Source organism: Larus michahellis, unplaced genomic scaffold, assembly GCF_964199755.1.
Source record: "Larus michahellis unplaced genomic scaffold, bLarMic1.1 SCAFFOLD_52, whole genome shotgun sequence".
In the NCBI taxonomy this organism is placed as follows: Eukaryota; Metazoa; Chordata; class Aves; order Charadriiformes; family Laridae; genus Larus; species Larus michahellis.
Window position 1 is genome coordinate 884,991 of NW_027435923.1, and position 20,726 is coordinate 905,716.

Sequence of the window (20,726 nt, forward strand, 5' to 3'; positions counted from 1 at the left end):
ATGCTTCGCAGGCTGGCGCGGCGGCACCACGTGGGCGCCGGTGGCGCCCAGGCTGACGGCCGCCGCAAAGCCCGCAGCCCCACGGGCTGTGGGGCTACGCGAGCGGCTGCCAAAGAGCTTTCCAACGAGGCACGGCTTTCCCTCCTGGCTCTTCGGGCGCGGGAGCTGTCGCCAGAGCCGCGGCCCTACCGGAAAATGCTTCGCAGGCTGGCGCGGCGGCGCCACGTGGGCACCGGTGGCGCTGAGGCTGATGGCCGCCGCAAAGCCCGCAGCCCCACGGGCTGTGGGGCCACACGAGCGGCTGCCAAAGAGCTTTCCAACGAGGCACGGCTTTCCCTCCTGGCTCTTCGGGCGTGGGAGCTGTCGCCAGAGATGCGGCCCTACCCGAAAATGCTTTGCAGGCTGGCGCGGCGGCGCCACGTGGGCGCCGGTGGCGCTGAGGCTGACGGCCGCCGCAAAGCCCGCAGCCCCACGGGCTGTGTGGCCACGCGAGCGGCTGCCAAAGAGCTTTCCAACGAGGCACGGCTTTCCCTCCTGGCTCTTCGGGCGTGGGAGCTGTCCCAAGAGCCACGGCCCTATTGGAAATTGCTTCGCAGGCTGGCGCTGCGGCGCCACCTGGGCGCCGGTGGCACCGAGGCTGACGGCCGCCGCAAAGCCCGCAGCCCCACGGGCTGTGGGGCCACACGAGCGGCTGCCAAAGAGCTTTCCAACGAGGCACAGCTTTCCCTCCTGGCTCTTCGGGCGTGGGAGCTGTCGCCAGAGCAGCGGCCCTACCAGAAAATGCTTCGCAGGCTGGCACGGTGGCGCTACGTGGGCGCCGGTGGTGCCGAGGCTGACGGCCGCCGCAAAGCCCGCAGCCCCACGGGCTATGGGGCTACGCGAGCAGCTGCCAAAGAGCTTTCCAACGAGGCACGGCTTTCCCTCCTGGCTCTTCGGGCGTGGGAGCTGTCGCCAGAGCCGCGGCCCTACCGGAAAATGCTTCGCAGGCTGGCGCGACGGCGCTACGTGGGCGCCGGTGGCACCGAGGGTGATGGCCGCCGCAAAGCCCGCAGCCCCACGGGCTGTGGGGCCACGCAAGCGGCTGCCAAAGAGCTTTCCAACGAGGCACGGCTTTCCCTCCTGGCTCTTCGGGCGTGGGAGCTGTCGCCAGAGCCGCGGCCCTACCGGAAAATGCTTGGCAGGCTGGCGCGGCGGCGCTACGTGGGTGCCGGTGGCGCCGAGGCTGACGGCCGCCGCAAAGCCCGCAGCCCCATGGGCTGTGGGGCCACGCGAGCGGCTGCCAAAGAGCTTTCCAACGAGGCACGGCTTTCCCTCCTGGCTCTTCAGGAGTGGGAGCTGTCGCCAGAGCCGCGGCCCTACCGCAAAATGCTTCGCAGGCTGGCGCGGCAGGGCCACATGGGCGCCGGTGGCGCCGAGGCTGACGGCCGCCGCAAAGCCAGCAGCCCCACGGGCTGTGGGGCTACGCGAGCGGCTGCCAAAGAGCTTTCCAACGAGGCACGGCTTTCCCTCCTGGCTCTTCGGGCGTGGGAGCTGTCGCCACAGCGGCGGCCCTACCCAAAAATGCTTCGCAGGCTGGCGCGGCGGTGCTACCTGGGCGCTGGTGGCGCCAAGGCTGACGGCCTCCACAAAGCCCGCAGCCCCACGGGCTGTGGGGCCACGCGAGTGGCTGCCAAAGAGCTTTCCAACGAGGCACGGCTTTCCCTCCTGGCTCTTCGGGCGTGGGAGCTGTCGCCACAGCGGCGGCCCTACCCAAAAATGCTTCGCAGGCTGGCGCGGCGGTGCTACCTGGGCGCTGGTGGCGCCAAGGCTGACGGCCTCCACAAAGCCCGCAGCCCCACGGGCTGTGGGGCCACGCGAGTGGCTGCCAAAGCACTTTCCAACGAGGCACGGCTTTCCCTCCTGGCTCTTTGGGCGTGGGAGCTGTCGCCAGAGCCGCGGCCCTACCGGATAATGCTTAACAGGCTTGAGCGGCGGCGCCACGTGGGCGCCGGTGGCGCCGAGGCTGACGGCCGCCGCAAAGCCCGCAGCCCCACGGGCTGTGGGGCCACGCAAGCGGCTGCCAAAGAGCTTTCCAACGAGGCACGGCTTTCCCTCCTGGCTCTTCGGGCGTGGGAGCTGTCGCCAGAGCCGCGGCCCTGTGGAATAATTACTAAATTGGCCAAGAATACAAAAGTACAGCATTGTTCACACATTAAGGAAAGTCATAAAATCAAGAGGCTTCTGAGGTAGAATACAGCCGCAGCTAGCACACGAAGAATGCAACATCTGTGATTCCCTGTACAAGGTTGTTTGCGAAACTACACGAGGGATGGAACGGAACACGCTTGTTCCGTGGCCTTCCCTTGTGACGAATAGCAGATATGGGGACGAGATGGTACTACGGAACTGATAAGCGGCCTACACGCTACCCGAGCCAACATTTCGTCTAATGTTGATGAAATGCTGTCCTTTTGTGCCAACTTTGCTCACCACAATGTACCAAAACACACCTCCATCCCGGAGGCTATCCGCCCCCGAGGTGTGAACACTCCTCCTTGAATACATTAATCATAATAAAAGTACGTATGACTAAAGTCACTCAAACTCCACTTTGAAGATAAAAAAATAATATAAAAATAGCCCAAGAGAGAGGGGATGTCAGGGAAGACACCATCGCGAAGAATTCCACCGCTGATTTCCGGGATCAGTCGACGGGCTGAGCCTCTCTTCCCCCCGCATAGGGACGCCTTTGGGTAAGACTTCGATTACACCGAGTGCTTTCTCGGGAACTTAGAAATTTCTCTAGAGAATCTCTACCCTACATTTATAGCCAGGCTGTATCGTTTATAATTTTGTCGCGCGTTTGTATACTTAGCAATATCTTTATTTGCACGTGCTTTGCAGACAGTGTATTTATCACCGGCAATCCTAAAGAACCTGTATATCTGTTGTTTAAATAAACTGCACTGTTTAAGTAGCTAGTCGTTTCGCTTTCTCACTGAACGCGACCAAAACTACAGAGAGGCCGTGCTAGTTCAGGAGTACGACTAGACTGAAGGTGCAGTCCACTATTAGTGTATCCAAATCGTAGTAGTTTAATACATATTAAACGCGATTGGACTGATAGTGCTGAATTGGGCATCACTCAGAATTTAAACCTAGCCGCACCTAGCCTCCCACCTCGGTGAGGAGTGTTAGAACGCAAGGGGGTTTATCTTCTGCCAAAACCGCTTGGCCCCGTTTCAAGCAACACGCCCTACCGGAAAATGCTTCGCAGGCTGGCGCGGCGGCGCCACGTGGGCGCCGGTGGCGCCGAGGCTGACGGCCGCCGCAAAGCCCGCAGCCCCACGGGCTGTGGGGCCACGCGAGCGGCTGCCAAAGAGCTTTCCAACGAGGCACGGCTTTCCCTCCTGGCTCTTCGGGCGTGGGAGCTGTCGCCAGAGCCGCGGCCCTGTGGAATAATTACTAAATTGGCCAAGAATACAAAAGTACAGCATTGTTCACACATTAAGGAAAGTGATAAAATCAAGAGGCTTCTGAGGTAGAATACAGCCGCAGCTAGCACATGAAGAATGCAACATCTGTGATTCCCTGTACAAGGTTGTTTGCGAAACTACACGAGGGATGGAACGGAACACGCTTGTTCCGTGGCCTTCCCTTGTGACGAATAGCAGATATGGGGACGAGATGGTACTACGGAACTGATAAGCGGCCTACACGCTACCCGAGCCAACATTTCGTCTAATGTTGATGAAATGCTGTCCTTTTGTGCCAACTTTGCTCACCACAATGTACCAAAACACACCTCCATCCCGGAGGCTATCCGCCCCCGAGGTGTGAACACTCCTCCTTGAATACATTAATCATAATAAAAGTACGTATGACTAAAGTCACTCAAACTCCACTTTGAAGATAAAAAAATAATATAAAAATAGCCCAAGAGAGAGGGGATGTCAGGGAAGACACCATCGCGAAGAATTCCACCGCTGATTTCCGGGATCAGTCGACGGGCTGAGCCTCTCTTCCCCCCCCATAGGGACGCCTTTGGGTAAGACTTCGATTACACCGAGTGCTTTCTCGGGAACTTAGAAATTTCTCTAGAGAATCTCTACCCTACATTTATAGCCAGGCTGTATCGTTTATAATTTTGTCGCGCGTTTGTATACTTAGCAATATCTTTATTTGCACGTGCTTTGCAGACAGTGTATTTATCACCGGCAATCCTAAAGAACCTGTATATCTGTTGTTTAAATAAACTGCACTGTTTAAGTAGCTAGTCGTTTCGCTTTCTCACTGAACGCGACCAAAACTACAGAGAGGCCGTGCTAGTTCAGGAGTACGACTAGACTGAAGGTGCAGTCCACTATTAGTGTATCCAAATCGTAGTAGTTTAATACATATTAAACGCGATTGGACTGATAGTGCTGAATTGGGCATCACTCAGAATTTAAACCTAGCCGCACCTAGCCTCCCACCTCGGTGAGGAGTGTTAGAACGCAAGGGGGTTTATCTTCTGCCAAAACCGCTTGGCCCCGTTTCAAGCAACACGCCCTACCGGAAAATGCTTCGCAGGCTGGTGCGGCGGCGCCACGTGGGCGCCGGTGGCGCCGAGGCTGACGGCCGCCGCAAAGCCCGCAGCCCCACGGGCTGTGGGGCCACGCGAGCGGCTGCCAAAGAGCTTTCCAACGAGGCACGGCTTTCCCTCCTGGCTCTTCGGGCGTGGGAGCTGTCGCCAGAGCCGCGGCCCTACCGGATATTGCTTCGCAGGCTGGCGCGGCGACGCCACGTTTGCGCCGGTGGCGCCGAGGGTGACGGCCGCCGCAAAGCCCGCAGCCCCACGGGCTGTGGGGCCACGCGAGCGGCTGCCGAAGAGCTTTCCAACGAGGCACGGCTTTCCCTCCTGGCTCTTCGGGCGTGGGAGCTGTCGCCAGAGCCGCGGCCCTACCAGAAAATGCTTCGCAGGCTGGCGCGGCGGCGCCACGTGGGCGCTGGTGGCGCCGAGGCTGACGGCCTCCACAAAGCCCACAGCCCCACGGGCTCTGCGGCCACGCGAGCGGCTGCCAAAGAGCTTTCCAACGAGGCACGGCTTTCCCTCCTGGCTCTTCGGGCGTGGGAGCTGTCGCCAGAGACGCGGCCCTACCGGAAAATGCTTCGCAGGCTGGCGCGGCAGCGCCACGTTTGCGCCAGTGGCGCCGAGGGTGACGGCCGCCGCAAAGCCCGCAGCCCCACGGGCTGTGGGGCCACGCGAGCGGCTGCCAAAGAGCTTTCCAACGAGGCACGGCTTTCCCTCCTGGCTCTTCGGGCGTGGGAGCTGTCGCCAGAGCCGCGGCCCTACCGGAAAATGCTTCGCAGGCTGGCGCGGTGGCGCCACATGGGCGCCGGTGGCGCCGAGGCTGACGGCCTCCACAAAGCCCGCAGCCCCACGGGCTGTGGGGCCACGCGAGCGGCTGCCAAAGAGCTTTCCAACGAGGCACGGCTTTCCCTCCTGGCTCTTCGGGCGTGGCAGCTGTCCACAGAGCCACGGCCCTACCGGAAAATGCTTCGCAGGCTGGCGCGGCGGCACCACGTTGGCGCCGGTGGAGTCGAGGCTGACGGCTGCCGCAAAGCCCGCAGCCCCACGGGCTGTGGGGCCACGCGAGCGGCTGCCAAAGAGCTTTCCAATGAGGCACGGCTTTCCCTCCTGGCTCTTTGGGCGTGGGAGCTGTCGCCAGAGCCGCGGCCCTACCGGATAATGCTTAACAGGCTTGAGCGGCGGCGCCACGTGGGCGCCGGTGGCGCCGAGGCTGACGGCCGCCGCAAAGCCCGCAGCCCCACGGGCTGTGGGGCCACGCAAGCGGCTGCCAAAGAGCTTTCCAACGAGGCACGGCTTTCCCTCCTGGCTCTTCGGGCGTGGGAGCTGTCGCCAGAGCCGCGGCCCTGTGGAATAATTACTAAATTGGCCAAGAATACAAAAGTACAGCATTGTTCACACATTAAGGAAAGTCATAAAATCAAGAGGCTTCTGAGGTAGAATACAGCCGCAGCTAGCACACGAAGAATGCAACATCTGTGATTCCCTGTACAAGGTTGTTTGCGAAACTACACGAGGGATGGAACGGAACACGCTTGTTCCGTGGCCTTCCCTTGTGACGAATAGCAGATATGGGGACGAGATGGTACTACGGAACTGATAAGCGGCCTACACGCTACCCGAGCCAACATTTCGTCTAATGTTGATGAAATGCTGTCCTTTTGTGCCAACTTTGCTCACCACAATGTACCAAAACACACCTCCATCCCGGAGGCTATCCGCCCCCGAGGTGTGAACACTCCTCCTTGAATACATTAATCATAATAAAAGTACGTATGACTAAAGTCACTCAAACTCCACTTTGAAGATAAAAAAATAATATAAAAATAGCCCAAGAGAGAGGGGATGTCAGGGAAGACACCATCGCGAAGAATTCCACCGCTGATTTCCGGGATCAGTCGACGGGCTGAGCCTCTCTTCCCCCCCCATAGGGACGCCTTTGGGTAAGACTTCGATTACACCGAGTGCTTTCTCGGGAACTTAGAAATTTCTCTAGAGAATCTCTACCCTACATTTATAGCCAGGCTGTATCGTTTATAATTTTGTCGCGCGTTTGTATACTTAGCAATATCTTTATTTGCACGTGCTTTGCAGACAGTGTATTTATCACCGGCAATCCTAAAGAACCTGTATATCTGTTGTTTAAATAAACTGCACTGTTTAAGTAGCTAGTCGTTTCGCTTTCTCACTGAACGCGACCAAAACTACAGAGAGGCCGTGCTAGTTCAGGAGTACGACTAGACTGAAGGTGCAGTCCACTATTAGTGTATCCAAATCGTAGTAGTTTAATACATATTAAACGCGATTGGACTGATAGTGCTGAATTGGGCATCACTCAGAATTTAAACCTAGCCGCACCTAGCCTCCCACCTCGGTGAGGAGTGTTAGAACGCAAGGGGGTTTATCTTCTGCCAAAACCGCTTGGCCCCGTTTCAAGCAACACGCCCTACCGGAAAATGCTTCGCAGGCTGGCGCGGCGGCGCCACGTGGGCGCCGGTGGCGCCGAGGCTGACGGCCGCCGCAAAGCCCGCAGCCCCACGGGCTGTGGGGCCACGCGAGCGGCTGCCAAAGAGCTTTCCAACGAGGCACGGCTTTCCCTCCTGGCTCTTCGGGCGTGGCAGCTGTCGCCAGAGCCGCGGCCCTACCGCAAAATGCTTCGCAGGCTGGCGCGGCGACGCCACGTTTGCGTCGGTGGCGCCGAGGGTGACGGCCGCCGCAAAGCCCGCAGCCCCACGGGCTGTGGGGCCACGCGAGCGGCTGCCAAAGAGCTTTCCAACGAGGCACGGCTTTCCCTCCTGGCTCTTCGGGCGTGGGAGCTGTCGCCAGAGCAGCGGCCCTACCGCAAAATGCTTCGCAGGCTGGCGCGGCGGCGCCACGTGGGCGCCGGTGGCGCCGAGGCTGACGGCCGCTGCAAAGCCCGCAGCCCCACGGGCTGTGGGGCCACGCGAGCGGCTGCCAAAGAGGTTTCCAACGAGGCACGGCTTTCCCTCCTGGCTCTTCGGGCGTGGGAGCTGTCCACAGAGCCGCGGCCCTACCGCAAAATGCTTCGCAGGCTGGCGCGGCGGCACCACGTTGGCGCCGGTGGAGTCGAGGCTGATGGCCGCCGCAAAGCCCGCAGCCCCACGGGCTGTGGGGCCACGCGAGCGGCTGCCAAAGAGCTTTCCAATGAGGCACGGCTTTCCCTCCTGGCTCTTCGGACGTGGAAGCTGTTGCCAGAGCAGCGGCCCTACCAGAAAATGCTTCGCAGGCTAGCGCGGCGGCGCCACGTGGGCGCCGGTGGCACCGAGGGTGATGGCCGCCGCAAAGCCCGCAGCCCCACGGGCTGTGGGGCGACACGAGCGGCTGCCAAAGAGCTTTCGAATGAGGCACGGCTTTCCCTCCTGGCTCTTCGGGCGTGGGAGCTGTCGCCAGAGCCGCGGCCCTACCGGATAATGCTTAACAGGCTTGAGCGGCGGCGCCACGTCGGCGCCGGTGGCGCCGAGGCTGACGGCCGCCGCAAAGCCCGCAGCCCCACGGGCTGTGGGGCCACGCGAGCGGCTGCCAAAGAGCTTTCCAACGAGGCACGGCTTTCCCTCCTGGCTCTTCGGGCGTGGGAGCTGTCGCCAGAGACGCGGCCCTACCGGAAAATGCTTCGCAGGCTGGCGCGGCGGCGCCACGTGGGCGCCGGTGGCGCCGAGGCTGACGGCCGCCGCAAAGCCCGCAGCCCCACGGGCTGTGGGGCCACGCGAGCGGCTGCCAAAGAGCTTTCCAACGAGGCACGGCTTTCCCTCCTGGCTCTTCGGGCGTGGGAGCTGTCGCCAGAGCCGCGGCCCTACCGGATATTGCTTCGCAGGCTGGCGCGGCAACGCCACGTTTCCGCCGGTGGCGCCGAGGCTGACGGCCGCCGCAAAGCCCGCAGCCCCACGGGCTGTGGGGCCACGCGAGCGGCTGCCGAAGAGCTTTCCAACGAGGCACGGCTTTCCCTCCTGGCTCTTCGGGCGTGGGAGCTGTCGCCAGAGCCGCGGCCCTGTGGAATAATTACTAAATTGGCCAAGAATACAAAAGTACAGCATTGTTCACACATTAAGGAAAGTCATAAAATCAAGAGGCTTCTGAGGTAGAATACAGCCGCAGCTAGCACATGAAGAATGCAACATCTGTGATTCCCTGTACAAGGTTGTTTGCGAAACTACACGAGGGATGGAACGGAACACGCTTGTTCCGTGGCCTTCCCTTGTGACGAATAGCAGATAGGGGGACGAGATGGTACTACGGAACTGATAAGCGGCCTACACGCTACCCGAGCCAACATTTCGTCTAATGTTGATGAAATGCTGTCCTTTTGTGCCAACTTTGCTCACCACAATGTACCAAAACACACCTCCATCCCGGAGGCTATCCGCCCCCGAGGTGTGAACACTCCTCCTTGAATACATTAATCATAATAAAAGTACGTATGACTAAAGTCACTCAAACTCCACTTTGAAGATAAAAAAATAATATAAAAATAGCCCAAGAGAGAGGGGATGTCAGGGAAGACACCATCGCGAAGAATTCCACCGCTGATTTCCGGGATCAGTCGACGGGCTGAGCCTCTCTTCCCCCCCCATAGGGACGCCTTTGGGTAAGACTTCGATTACACCGAGTGCTTTCTCGGGAACTTAGAAATTTCTCTAGAGAATCTCTACCCTACATTTATAGCCAGGCTGTATCGTTTATAATTTTGTCGCGCGTTTGTATACTTAGCAATATCTTTATTTGCACGTGCTTTGCAGACAGTGTATTTATCACCGGCAATCCTAAAGAACCTGTATATCTGTTGTTTAAATAAACTGCACTGTTTAAGTAGCTAGTCGTTTCGCTTTCTCACTGAACGCGACCAAAACTACAGAGAGGCCGTGCTAGTTCAGGAGTACGACTAGACTGAAGGTGCAGTCCACTATTAGTGTATCCAAATCGTAGTAGTTTAATACATATTAAACGCGATTGGACTGATAGTGCTGAATTGGGCATCACTCAGAATTTAAACCTAGCCGCACCTAGCCTCCCACCTCGGTGAGGAGTGTTAGAACGCAAGGGGGTACATATTAAACGCGATTGGACTGATAGTGCTGAATTGGGCATCACTCAGAATTTAAACCTAGCCGCACCTAGCCTCCCACCTCGGTGAGGAGTGTTAGAACGCAAGGGGGTTTATCTTCTGCCAAAACCGCTTGGCCCCGTTTCAAGCAACACGCCCTACCGGAAAATGCTTCGCAGGCTGGCGCGGCGGCGCCACGTGGGCGCCGGTGGCGCCGAGGCTGACGGCCGCCGCAAAGCCCGCAGCCCCACGGGCTGTGGGGCCACGCGAGTGGCTGCCAAAGAGCTTTCCAACGAGGCACGGCTTTCCCTCCTGGCTCTTCGGGCGTGGCAGCTGTCGCCAGAGCCGCGGCCCTACCGGAAAATGCTTCGCGGGCTGGCGCGGCAGCGCTACGTGGGCGCCGGTGGCACCGAGGCTGATGGCCGCCGCAAAGCCCGCAGCCCGACGGGCTGCGGGGCCACGCGAGCGGCTGCCAAAGAGCTTTCCAACGAGGCACGGCTTTCCCTCCTGGCTCTTCGGGCGTGGGAGCTGTCGCCAGAGCAGCGGCCCTACCAGAAAATGCTTCGCAGGCTGGCACGGTGGCGCTACGTGGGCGCAGGTGGTGCCGCGGCTGACGGCCGCCGCAAAGCCCGCAGCCCCACGGGCTCTGCGGCCACGCGAGCGGCTGCCAAAGAGCTTTCCAACGAGGCACGGCTTTCCCTCCTGGCTCTTCGGGCGTGGGAGCTGTCGCCAGAGACGCGGCCCTACCGGAAAATGCTTCGCAGGCTGGTGCGGCGGCGCCACGTGGGCGCCGGTGGCGCCGAGGCTGACGGCCGCCGCAAAGCCCGCAGCCCCACGGGCTGTGGGGCCACGCGAGCGGCTGCCAAAGAGCTTTCCAACGAGGCACGGCTTTCCCTCCTGGCTCTTCGGGCGTGGCAGCTGTCGCCAGAGCCGCGGCCCTACCGGAAAATGCTTCGCAGGCTGGCGCGGCGGCGCTACGTGGGCGCCGGTGGCACCGAGGGTGATGGCCGCCGCAAAGCCCGCAGCCCCACGGGCTGTGGGGCCACGCGAGCGGCTGCCAAAGAGCTTTCCAACGAGGCACGGCTTTCCCTCCTGGCTCTTCGGGCGTGGGAGCTGTCGCCAGAGCAGCGGCCCTACCAGAAAATGCTTCGCAGGCTGGCACGGTGGCGCCACGTGGGCGCCGGTGGTGCCGCGGCTGACGGCCGCCGCAAAGCCCGCAGCCCCACGGGCTCTGCGGCCATGCGAGCGGCTGCCAAAGAGCTTTCCAACGAGGCACGGCTTTCCCTCCTGGCTCTTCGGGCGTGGGAGCTGTCGCCAGAGACGCGGCCCTACCGGAAAATGCTTCGCAGGCTGGCGCGGCGGCGCCACGTGGGCGCCGGTGGCGCCGAGGCTGACGGCCGCCGCAAAGCCCGCAGCCCCACGGGCTGTGGGGCCACGCGAGCGGCTGCCAAAGAGCTTTCCAACGAGGCACGGCTTTCCATCCTGGCTCTTCGGGCGTGGGAGCTGTCACCAGAGCAGCGGCCCTACCGGATATTGCTTCGCAGGCTGGCGCGGCGACGCCACGTTTGCGCCGGTGGCGCCGAGGGTGACGGCCGCCGCAAAGCCCGCAGCCCCACGGGCTGTGGGGCCACGCGAGCGGCTGCCGAAGAGCTTTCCAACGAGGCACGGCTTTCCCTCCTGGCTCTTCAGGCGTGGGAGCTGTCGCCAGAGCCGCGGCCCTACCCGAAAATGCTTCGCAGGCTGGCGCGGCGGCGCCACGTGGGCGCCGGTGGTGCCGAGGCTGACGGCCTCCACAAAGCCCGCAGCCCCACGGGCTGTGGGGCCACGCGAGCGTCTGCCAAAGAGCTTTCCAACGAGGCACAGCTTTCCCTCCTGGCTCTTCGGGCGTGGGAGCTGTCGCCAGAGCCGCGGCCCTACCGCAAAATGCTTCGCAGGCTGGCGCGGCGGCGCTACGTGTGCGCCGGTGGCGCCGAGGCTGATGGCCGCCGCAAAGCCCGCAGCCCCACGGGCTGTGGGGCCACGCAAGCGGCTGCCAAAGAGCTTTCCAACGAGGCACGGCTTTCCCTCCTGGCTCTTTGGGCGTGGGAGTTGTCGCCAGAGCCGCGGCCCTACCGCAAAATGCTTCGCAGGCTGGCGCAGCAGCGCCACCTGGGCGCCGGTGTCGCCGAGGCTGACGGCCGCCGCAAAGCCCGCAGCCCCACGGGCTGTGGGGCCACGCGAGCGGCTGCCAAAGAGCTTTCCAACGAGGCACGGCTTTCCCTCCTGGCTCTTCGGGCGTGGGAGCTGTCGCCAGAGCCGCGGCCCTACCGGATAATGCTTAACAGGCTTGAGCGGCGGCGCCACGTGGGCGCCGGTGGCGCCGAGGCTGACGGCCGCCGCAAAGCCCGCAGCCCCACGGGCTGTGGGGCCACGCAAGTGGCTGCCAAAGAGCTTTCCAACGAGGCACGGCTTTCCCTCCTGGCTCTTCGGGCGTGGGAGCTGTCGCCAGAGCCGCGGCCCTGTGGAATAATTACTAAATTGGCCAAGAATACAAAAGTACAGCATTGTTCACACATTAAGGAAAGTCATAAAATCAAGAGGCTTCTGAGGTAGAATACAGCCGCAGCTAGCACACGAAGAATGCAACATCTGTGATTCCCTGTACAAGGTTGTTTGCGAAACTACACGAGGGATGGAACGGAACACGCTTGTTCCGTGGCCTTCCCTTGTGACGAATAGCAGATATGGGGACGAGATGGTACTACGGAACTGATAAGCGGCCTACACGCTACCCGAGCCAACATTTCGTCTAATGTTGATGAAATGCTGTCCTTTTGTGCCAACTTTGCTCACCACAATGTACCAAAACACACCTCCATCCCGGAGGCTATCCGCCCCCGAGGTGTGAACACTCCTCCTTGAATACATTAATCATAATAAAAGTACGTATGACTAAAGTCACTCAAACTCCACTTTGAAGATAAAAAAATAATATAAAAATAGCCCAAGAGAGAGGGGATGTCAGGGAAGACACCATCGCGAAGAATTCCACCGCTGATTTCCGGGATCAGTCGACGGGCTGAGCCTCTCTTCCCCCCCCATAGGGACGCCTTTGGGTAAGACTTCGATTACACCGAGTGCTTTCTCAGGAACTTAGAAATTTCTCTAGAGAATCTCTACCCTACATTTATAGCCAGGCTGTATCGTTTATAATTTTGTCGCGCGTTTGTATACTTAGCAATATCTTTATTTGCACGTGCTTTGCAGACAGTGTATTTATCACCGGCAATCCTAAAGAACCTGTATATCTGTTGTTTAAATAAACTGCACTGTTTAAGTAGCTAGTCGTTTCGCTTTCTCACTGAACGCGACCAAAACTACAGAGAGGCCGTGCTAGTTCAGGAGTACGACTAGACTGAAGGTGCAGTCCACTATTAGTGTATCCAAATCGTAGTAGTTTAATACATATTAAACGCGATTGGACTGATAGTGCTGAATTGGGCATCACTCAGAATTTAAACCTAGCCGCACCTAGCCTCCCACCTCGGTGAGGAGTGTTAGAACGCAAGGGGGTTTATCTTCTGCCAAAACCGCTTGGCCCCGTTTCACGCAACAGGCCCTACCGGAAAATGCTTCGCAGGCTGGCGCGGCGGCGCCACGTGGGCGCCGGTGGCGCCGAGGCTGATGGCCGCCGCAAAGCCCGCAGCCCCACGGGCTGTGGGGCCACGCGAGCTGCTGCCAAAGAGCTTTCCAACGAGGCACGGCTTTCCCTCCTGGCTCTTCGGGCGTGGGAGCTGTCGCCAGAGCAGCGGCCCTACCGGAAAATGCTTCGCAGGCTGGCGCGGCGGCGCCACGTTGGCGCCGGTGGCGCCGAGGCTGACGGCCGCCGCAAAGCCCGCAGCCCCACGGGCTGTGGGGCCACGCGAGCGGCTGCCAAAGAGCTTTCCAATGAGGCACGGCTTTCCCTCCTGGCTCTTCGGGCGTGAGAGCTGTCGCCAGAGAAGCGGCCCTACCGGAAAATGCTTCGCAGGCTGGCACTGCGGTGCTACGTGGGCGCCGGTGGTGCCGAGGCTGACGGCCGCCGCAAAGCCCGCAGCCCCACGGGCTGTGGGGCCACGCGAGCTGCTGCCAAAGAGCTTTCCAACGAGGCACGGCTTTCCCTCCTCGCTCTTCGGGCGTGGGAGCTGTCGCCAGAGCCGCGGCCCTACCGGAAAATGCTTCGCAGGCTGGCGCGGCGGGGCCACCTGGGCGCCAGTGGCGTCGAGGCTGACGGCCGCCGCAAAGCCCGCAGCCCCACGTGCCCGTGGGGCCACGCGAGCGGCTGCCAAAGAGCTTTCCAACGAGGCACGGCTTTCCCTCCTGGCTCTTCGGGCGTGGGAGCTGTCGCCAGAGCCGCGGCCCTAGCCGAAAATGCTTGGCAGGCTGGCGCGGCGGCGCCACGTGGGCGCCGGTGGCGCCAAGGCTGACGTCCGCCACAAAGCCCGCCGCCCCACAGGCTGTGGGGCCACGCGAGCGGCTGCCAAAGAGCTTTCCAATGAGGCACGGCTTTCCCTCCTGGCTCTTCGGGCGTGGGAGCTGTCGCCAGAGCCGCGGCCCTACCGCAAAATGCTTTGCAGGCTGGCGCGGCGGCGCTACGTGTGCGCCGGTGGCGCCGAGGCTGATGGCCGCCGCAAAGCCCGCAGCCCGACGGGCTGTGGGGCCACGCGAGCGGCTGCCAAACAGCTTTCCAACGAGGCACGGCTTTCCCTCCTGGCTCTTCGGGCGTAGGAGCTGTCGCCAGAGCAGCGGCCCTACCGGAAAATGCTTGGCAGGCTGGCGCGGCGGTGCCACCTTTGCGCCGGTGGCGCCGAGGCTGACGGCCGCCGCAAAGCCCGCAGCCCCACGGGCTGTGGGGCCACGCGAGTGGCTGCCAAAGAGCTTTCCAACGAGGCACGGCTTTCCCTCCTGGCTCTTCGGGCGTGGGAGCTATCGGCAGAGCCGCGGCCCTACTGGAAAATGCTTCGCAGGCTGGCGCGGTGGCGCCACGACGGCGCCGGTGGCGCTGAGGCTGACGGCCTCCACAAAGCCCGCAGCCCCACGGGCTGTGGGGCCACGCGAGCGGCTGCCAAAGAGCTTTCCAACGAGGCACGGCTTTCCCTCCTGGCTCTTCGGGCGTGGGAGCTGTCGCCACAGCCGTGGCCCTACCGGAAAATGCTTCGCAGGCTGGCGCGGCGGCGCCACGTGGGCGCCGGTGGCGCCGAGGGTGACGGCCTCCAGAAAGCCTGCAGCCCCACGGGCTGTGGGGCGACGCGAGCGGCTGCCAAAGAGCTTTCCAACGAGGCACGGCTTTCCCTCCTGGCTCTTCGGGCGTGGGAGCTGTCGCCAGAGCCGCGGCCCTACCGGAAAATGTTTCGCAGGCTGGCGCGGCAGCGCCACGTGGGCGCCAGTGGCGCTGAGGCTGACGGCCGCCGCAAATCCCGCAGCCCCACGGGCTGTGGGGCCACGCGAGCGGCTGCCAAAGAGCTTTCCAACGAGGCACGGCTTTCCCTCCTGGCTCTTCGGGCGTGGGAGCTGTCGCCAGAGCCGCGGCCCTAGCCGAAAATGCTTGGCAGGCTGGCGCGGCGGCGCCACGTGGGCGCCGGTGGCGCCGAGGCTGACGCCCGCCACAAAGCCCGCAGCCCCACGGGCTGTGGGGCCACGCGAGCGGCTGCCAAAGAGCTTTCCAACGAGGCATGGCTTTCCATCCTGGCTCTTCGGGCGTGGGAGCTGTCGCCAGAGCCGCGGCCCTACCGCAAAATGCTTCGCAGGCTGGCGCGGCGGCGCTACGTGTGCGCCGGTGGCGCCGAGGCTGATGGCCCCTGCAAAGCCCGCAGCCCCACGGGCTCTGGGGCCACGCGACCGGCTGCCAAAGAGCTTTCCAACGAGGCACGGCTTTCCCTCCTGGCTCTTCGGGCGTGGGAGCTGTCGCCAGAGCCACGGCCCTATTGGAAATTGCTTCGCAGGCTGGCGCTGCGGCGCCACCTTTGCGCCGGTGGCTCCGAGGCTGACGGCCGCCGCAAAGCCCGCAGCCCCACGGGCTGTGGGGCCACGCGAGTGGCTGCCAAAGAGCTTTCCAACGAGGCACGGCTTTCCCTCCTGGCTCTTCGGGCGTGGGAGCTGTCGCCAGAGCCGCGGCCCTACCCGAAAATGCTTCGCAGGCTGGCGCGGTGGCGCCACGACGGCGCCGGTGGCGCTGAGGCTGACGGCCTCCACAAAGCCCGCAGCCCCACGGGCTGTGGGGCCACGCGAGCGGCTGCCAAAGAGCTTTCCAACGAGGCACGGCTTTCCCTCCTGGCTCTTCGATCATGGGAGCTGTCACCAGAGCCGCGGCCCTACCGGAAAATGCTTCGCAGGCTCGCGCGGCGGCGCCACGTGGGCGCGAGTGGCGCTGAGGCTGACGGCCGCCGCAAAGCCCGCAGCCCCACGGGCTGTGGGGCCACGTGAGCGGCTGCCAAAGAGCTTTCCAAAGAGGCACGGCTTTCCCTCCTGGCTCTTCGCGCGTGGGAGCTGTCGCCAGAGCCGCGGCCCTACCCGAAAATGCTTCGCAGGCTGGCGCGGCGGCGCCACGTGGGCGCCGGTGGCGCCGAGGCTGACGGCCTCCGCAAAGCCCGCAGCCCCACGGGCTGTGGGGCCACGCGAGCGGCTGCCAAAGAGCTTTCCAACGAGGCACGGCTTTCCCTCCTGGCTCTTCGGGCATGGGAGCTGTCGCCAGAGCCGCGGCACTACCGGAAAATGCTTCGCAGGCTGGCGCAGCGGCGCCACGTGGACGCAGTGGCGCCGAGGCTGACGGCCGCCGCAAAGTCCGCAGCCCCACGGGCTGTGGGGCCACGCGACCGGCTGCCAAAGAGCTTTCCAACGAGGCACGGCTTTCCCTCCTGGCTCTTCGGGCGTGGGAGCTGTCGCCAGAGCCGCGGCCCTGTGGAATAATTACTAAATTGGCCAAGAATACAAAAGTACAGCATTGTTCACACATTAAGGAAAGTCATAAAATCAAGAGGCTTCTGAGGTAGAATACAGCCGCAGCTAGCACATGAAGAATGCAACATCTGTGATTCCCTGTACAAGGTTGTTTGCGAAACTACACGAGGGATGGAACGGAACACGCTTGTTCCGTGGCCTTCCCTTGTGACGAATAGCAGATAGGGGGACGAGATGGTACTACGGAACTGATAAGCGGCCTACACGCTACCCGAGCCAACATTTCGTCTAATGTTGATGAAATGCTGTCCTTTTGTGCCAACTTTGCTCACCACAATGTACCAAAACACACCTCCATCCCGGAGGCTATCCGCCCCCGAGGTGTGAACACTCCTCCTTGAATACATTAATCATAATAAAAGTACGTATGACTAAAGTCACTCAAACTCCACTTTGAAGATAAAAAAATAATATAAAAATAGCCCAAGAGAGAGGGGATGTCAGGGAAGACACCATCGCGAAGAATTCCACCGCTGATTTCCGGGATCAGTCGACGGGCTGAGCCTCTCTTCCCCCCCCATAGGGACGCCTTTGGGTAAGACTTCGATTACACCGAGTGCTTTCTCGGGAACTTAGAAATTTCTCTAGAGAATCTCTACCCTACATTTATAGCCAGGCTGTATCGTTTATAATTTTGTCGCGCGTTTGTATACTTAGCAATATCTTTATTTGCACGTGCTTTGCAGACAGTGTATTTATCACCGGCAATCCTAAAGAACCTGTATATCTGTTGTTTAAATAAACTGCACTGTTTAAGTAGCTAGTCGTTTCGCTTTCTCACTGAACGCGACCAAAACTACAGAGAGGCCGTGCTAGTTCAGGAGTACGACTAGACTGAAGGTGCAGTCCACTATTAGTGTATCCAAATCGTAGTAGTTTAATACATATTAAACGCGATTGGACTGATAGTGCTGAATTGGGCATCACTCAGAATTTAAACCTAGCCGCACCTAGCCTCCCACCTCGGTGAGGAGTGTTAGAACGCAAGGGGGTTTATCTTCTGCCAAAACCGCTTGGCCCCGTTTCACGCAACAGGCCCTACCGGAAAATGCTTCGCAGGCTGGCGCGGCGGCGCCACCTGGGCGCCGGTGGCGCCGAGGCTGACGGCCGCCGCAAAGCCCGCAGCCCCACGGGCTGTGGGGCCACGCGAGCGGCTGCCAAAGAGCTTCCCAACGAGGCACGGCTTTCCCTCCTGGCTCTTCGGGCGTGGGAGCTGTCGCCAGAGCCGCGGCCCTACCGCAAAATGCTTCGCAGGCTGGCGCGGCGGCGCTACGTGTGCGCCGGTGGCGCCGAGGCTGATGGCCCCTGCAAAGCCCGCAGCCCCACGGGCTCTGGGGCCACGCGACCGGCTGCCAAAGAGCTTTCCAACGAGGCACGGCTTTCCCTCCTGGCTCTTCGGGCGTGGGAGCTGTCGCCAGAGCCACGGCCCTATTGGAAATTGCTTCGCAGGCTGGCGCTGCGGCGCCACCTTTGCGCCGGTGGCTCCGAGGCTGACGGCCGCCGCAAAGCCCGCAGCCCCACGGGCTGTGGGGCCACGCGAGTGGCTGCCAAAGAGCTTTCCAACGAGGCACGGCTTTCCCTCCTGGCTCTTCGGGCGTGGGAGCTGTCGCCAGAGCCGCGGCCCTACCCGAAAATGCTTCGCAGGCTGGCGCGGTGGCGCCACGACGGCGCCGGTGGCGCTGAGGCTGACGGCCTCCACAAAGCCCGCAGCCCCACGGGCTGTGGGGCCACGCGAGCGGCTGCCAAAGAGCTTTCCAACGAGGCACGGCTTTCCCTCCTGGCTCTTCGATCATGGGAGCTGTCACCAGAGCCGCGGCCCTACCGGAAAATGCTTCGCAGGCTCGCGCGGCGGCGCCACGTGGGCGCGAGTGGCGCTGAGGCTGACGGCCGCCGCAAAGCCCGCAGCCCCACGGGCTGTGGGGCCACGTGAGCGGCTGCCAAAGAGCTTTCCAAAGAGGCACGGCTTTCCCTCCTGGCTCTTCGCGCGTGGGAGCTGTCGCCAGAGCCGCGGCCCTACCCGAAAATGCTTCGCAGGCTGGCGCGGCGGCGCCACGTGGGCGCCGGTGGCGCCGAGGCTGACGGCCTCCGCAAAGCCCGCAGCCCCACGGGCTGTGGGGCCACGCGAGCGGCTGCCAAAGAGCTTTCCAACGAGGCACGGCTTTCCCTCCTGGCTCTTCGGGCATGGGAGCTGTCGCCAGAGCCGCGGCACTACCGGAAAATGCTTCGCAGGCTGGCGCAGCGGCGCCACGTGGACGCAGTGGCGCCGAGGCTGACGGCCGCCGCAAAGTCCGCAGCCCCACGGGCTGTGGGGCCACGCGACCGGCTGCCAAAGAGCTTTCCAACGAGGCACGGCTTTCCCTCCTGGCTCTTCGGGCGTGGGAGCTGTCGCCAGAGCCGCGGCCCTGTGGAATAATTACTAAATTGGCCAAGAATACAAAAGTACAGCATTGTTCACACATTAAGGAAAGTCATAAAATCAAGAGGCTTCTGAGGTAGAATACAGCCGCAGCTAGCACATGAAGAATGCAACATCTGTGATTCCCTGTACAAGGTTGTTTGCGAAACTACACGAGGGATGGAACGGAACACGCTTGTTCCGTGGCCTTCCCTTGTGACGAATAGCAGATAGGGGGACGAGATGGTACTACGGAACTGATAAGCGGCCTACACGCTACCCGAGCCAACATTTCGTCTAATGTTGATGAAATGCTGTCCTTTTGTGCCAACTTTGCTCACCACAATGTACCAAAACACACCTCCATCCCGGAGGCTATCCGCCCCCGAGGTGTGAACACTCCTCCTTGAATACATTAATCATAATAAAAGTACGTATGACTAAAGTCACTCAAACTCCACTTTGAAGATAAAAAAATAATATAAAAATAGCCCAAGAGAGAGGGGATGTCAGGGAAGACACCATCGCGAAGAATTCCACCGCTGATTTCCGGGATCAGTCGACGGGCTGAGCCTCTCTTCCCCCCCCATAGGGACGCCTTTGGGTAAGACTTCGATTACACCGAGTGCTTTCTCGGGAACTTAGAAATTTCTCTAGAGAATCTCTACCCTACATTTATAGCCAGGCTGTATCGTTTATAATTTTGTCGCGCGTTTGTATACTTAGCAATATCTTTATTTGCACGTGCTTTGCAGACAGTGTATTTATCACCGGCAATCCTAAAGAACCTGTATATCTGTTGTTTAAATAAACTGCACTGTTTAAGTAGCTAGTCGTTTCGCTTTCTCACTGAACGCGACCAAAACTACAGAGAGGCCGTGCTAGTTCAGGAGTACGACTAGACTGAAGGTGCAGTCCACTATTAGTGTATCCAAATCGTAGTAGTTTAATACATATTAAACGCGATTGGACTGATAGTGCTGAATTGGGCATCACTCAGAATTTAAACCTAGCCGCACCTAGCCTCCCACCTCGGTGAGGAGTGTTAGAACGCAAGGGGGTTTATCTTCTGCCAAAACCGCTTGGCCCCGTTTCACGCAACAGGCCCTACCGGAAAATGCTTCGCAGGCTGGCGCGGCGGCGCCACCTGGGCGCCGGTGGCGCCGAGGCTGACGGCCGCCGCAAAGCCCGCAGCCCCACGGGCTGTGGGGCCACGCGAGCGGCTGCCAAAGAGCTTCCCAACGAGGCACGGCTTTCCCTCCTGGCTCTTCGGGCGTGGGACCTGTCGCCAGAGCAGCGGCCCTACCGGAAAATGCTTCGCAGGCTGGCGCGGCGGCGCCACGTGGGCGCCGGTGGCGCCGAGGCTGACGGCCGCCGCAAAGCCCGCAGCCCCACGGGCTGTGGGGCCACGCGAGCGGCTGCCAAAGAGCTTTCCAACGAGGCACAGCTTTCCCTCCTGGCTCTTCGGGCGTGGGAGCTGTCGCCACAGCCGTGGCCCTACCGCAAAATGCTTCGCAGGCTGGCGCGGCGGTGCTACCTGGGCGCTGGTGGCGCCGAGGCTGACGGCCGCCGCAAAGCCCGCAACCCCACGGGCTGTGGGGCCACGCGAGCGGCTGCCAAGGAGCTTTACAACGAGGCACGGCTTTCCCTCCTGGCTCTTCGGGCGTGGGAGCTGTCGCCAGAGCCGCGGCCCTACCGGAAAATGCTTCGCAGGCTGGCGCGGCGGCGCCACGTGGGCCTCCGTGGCG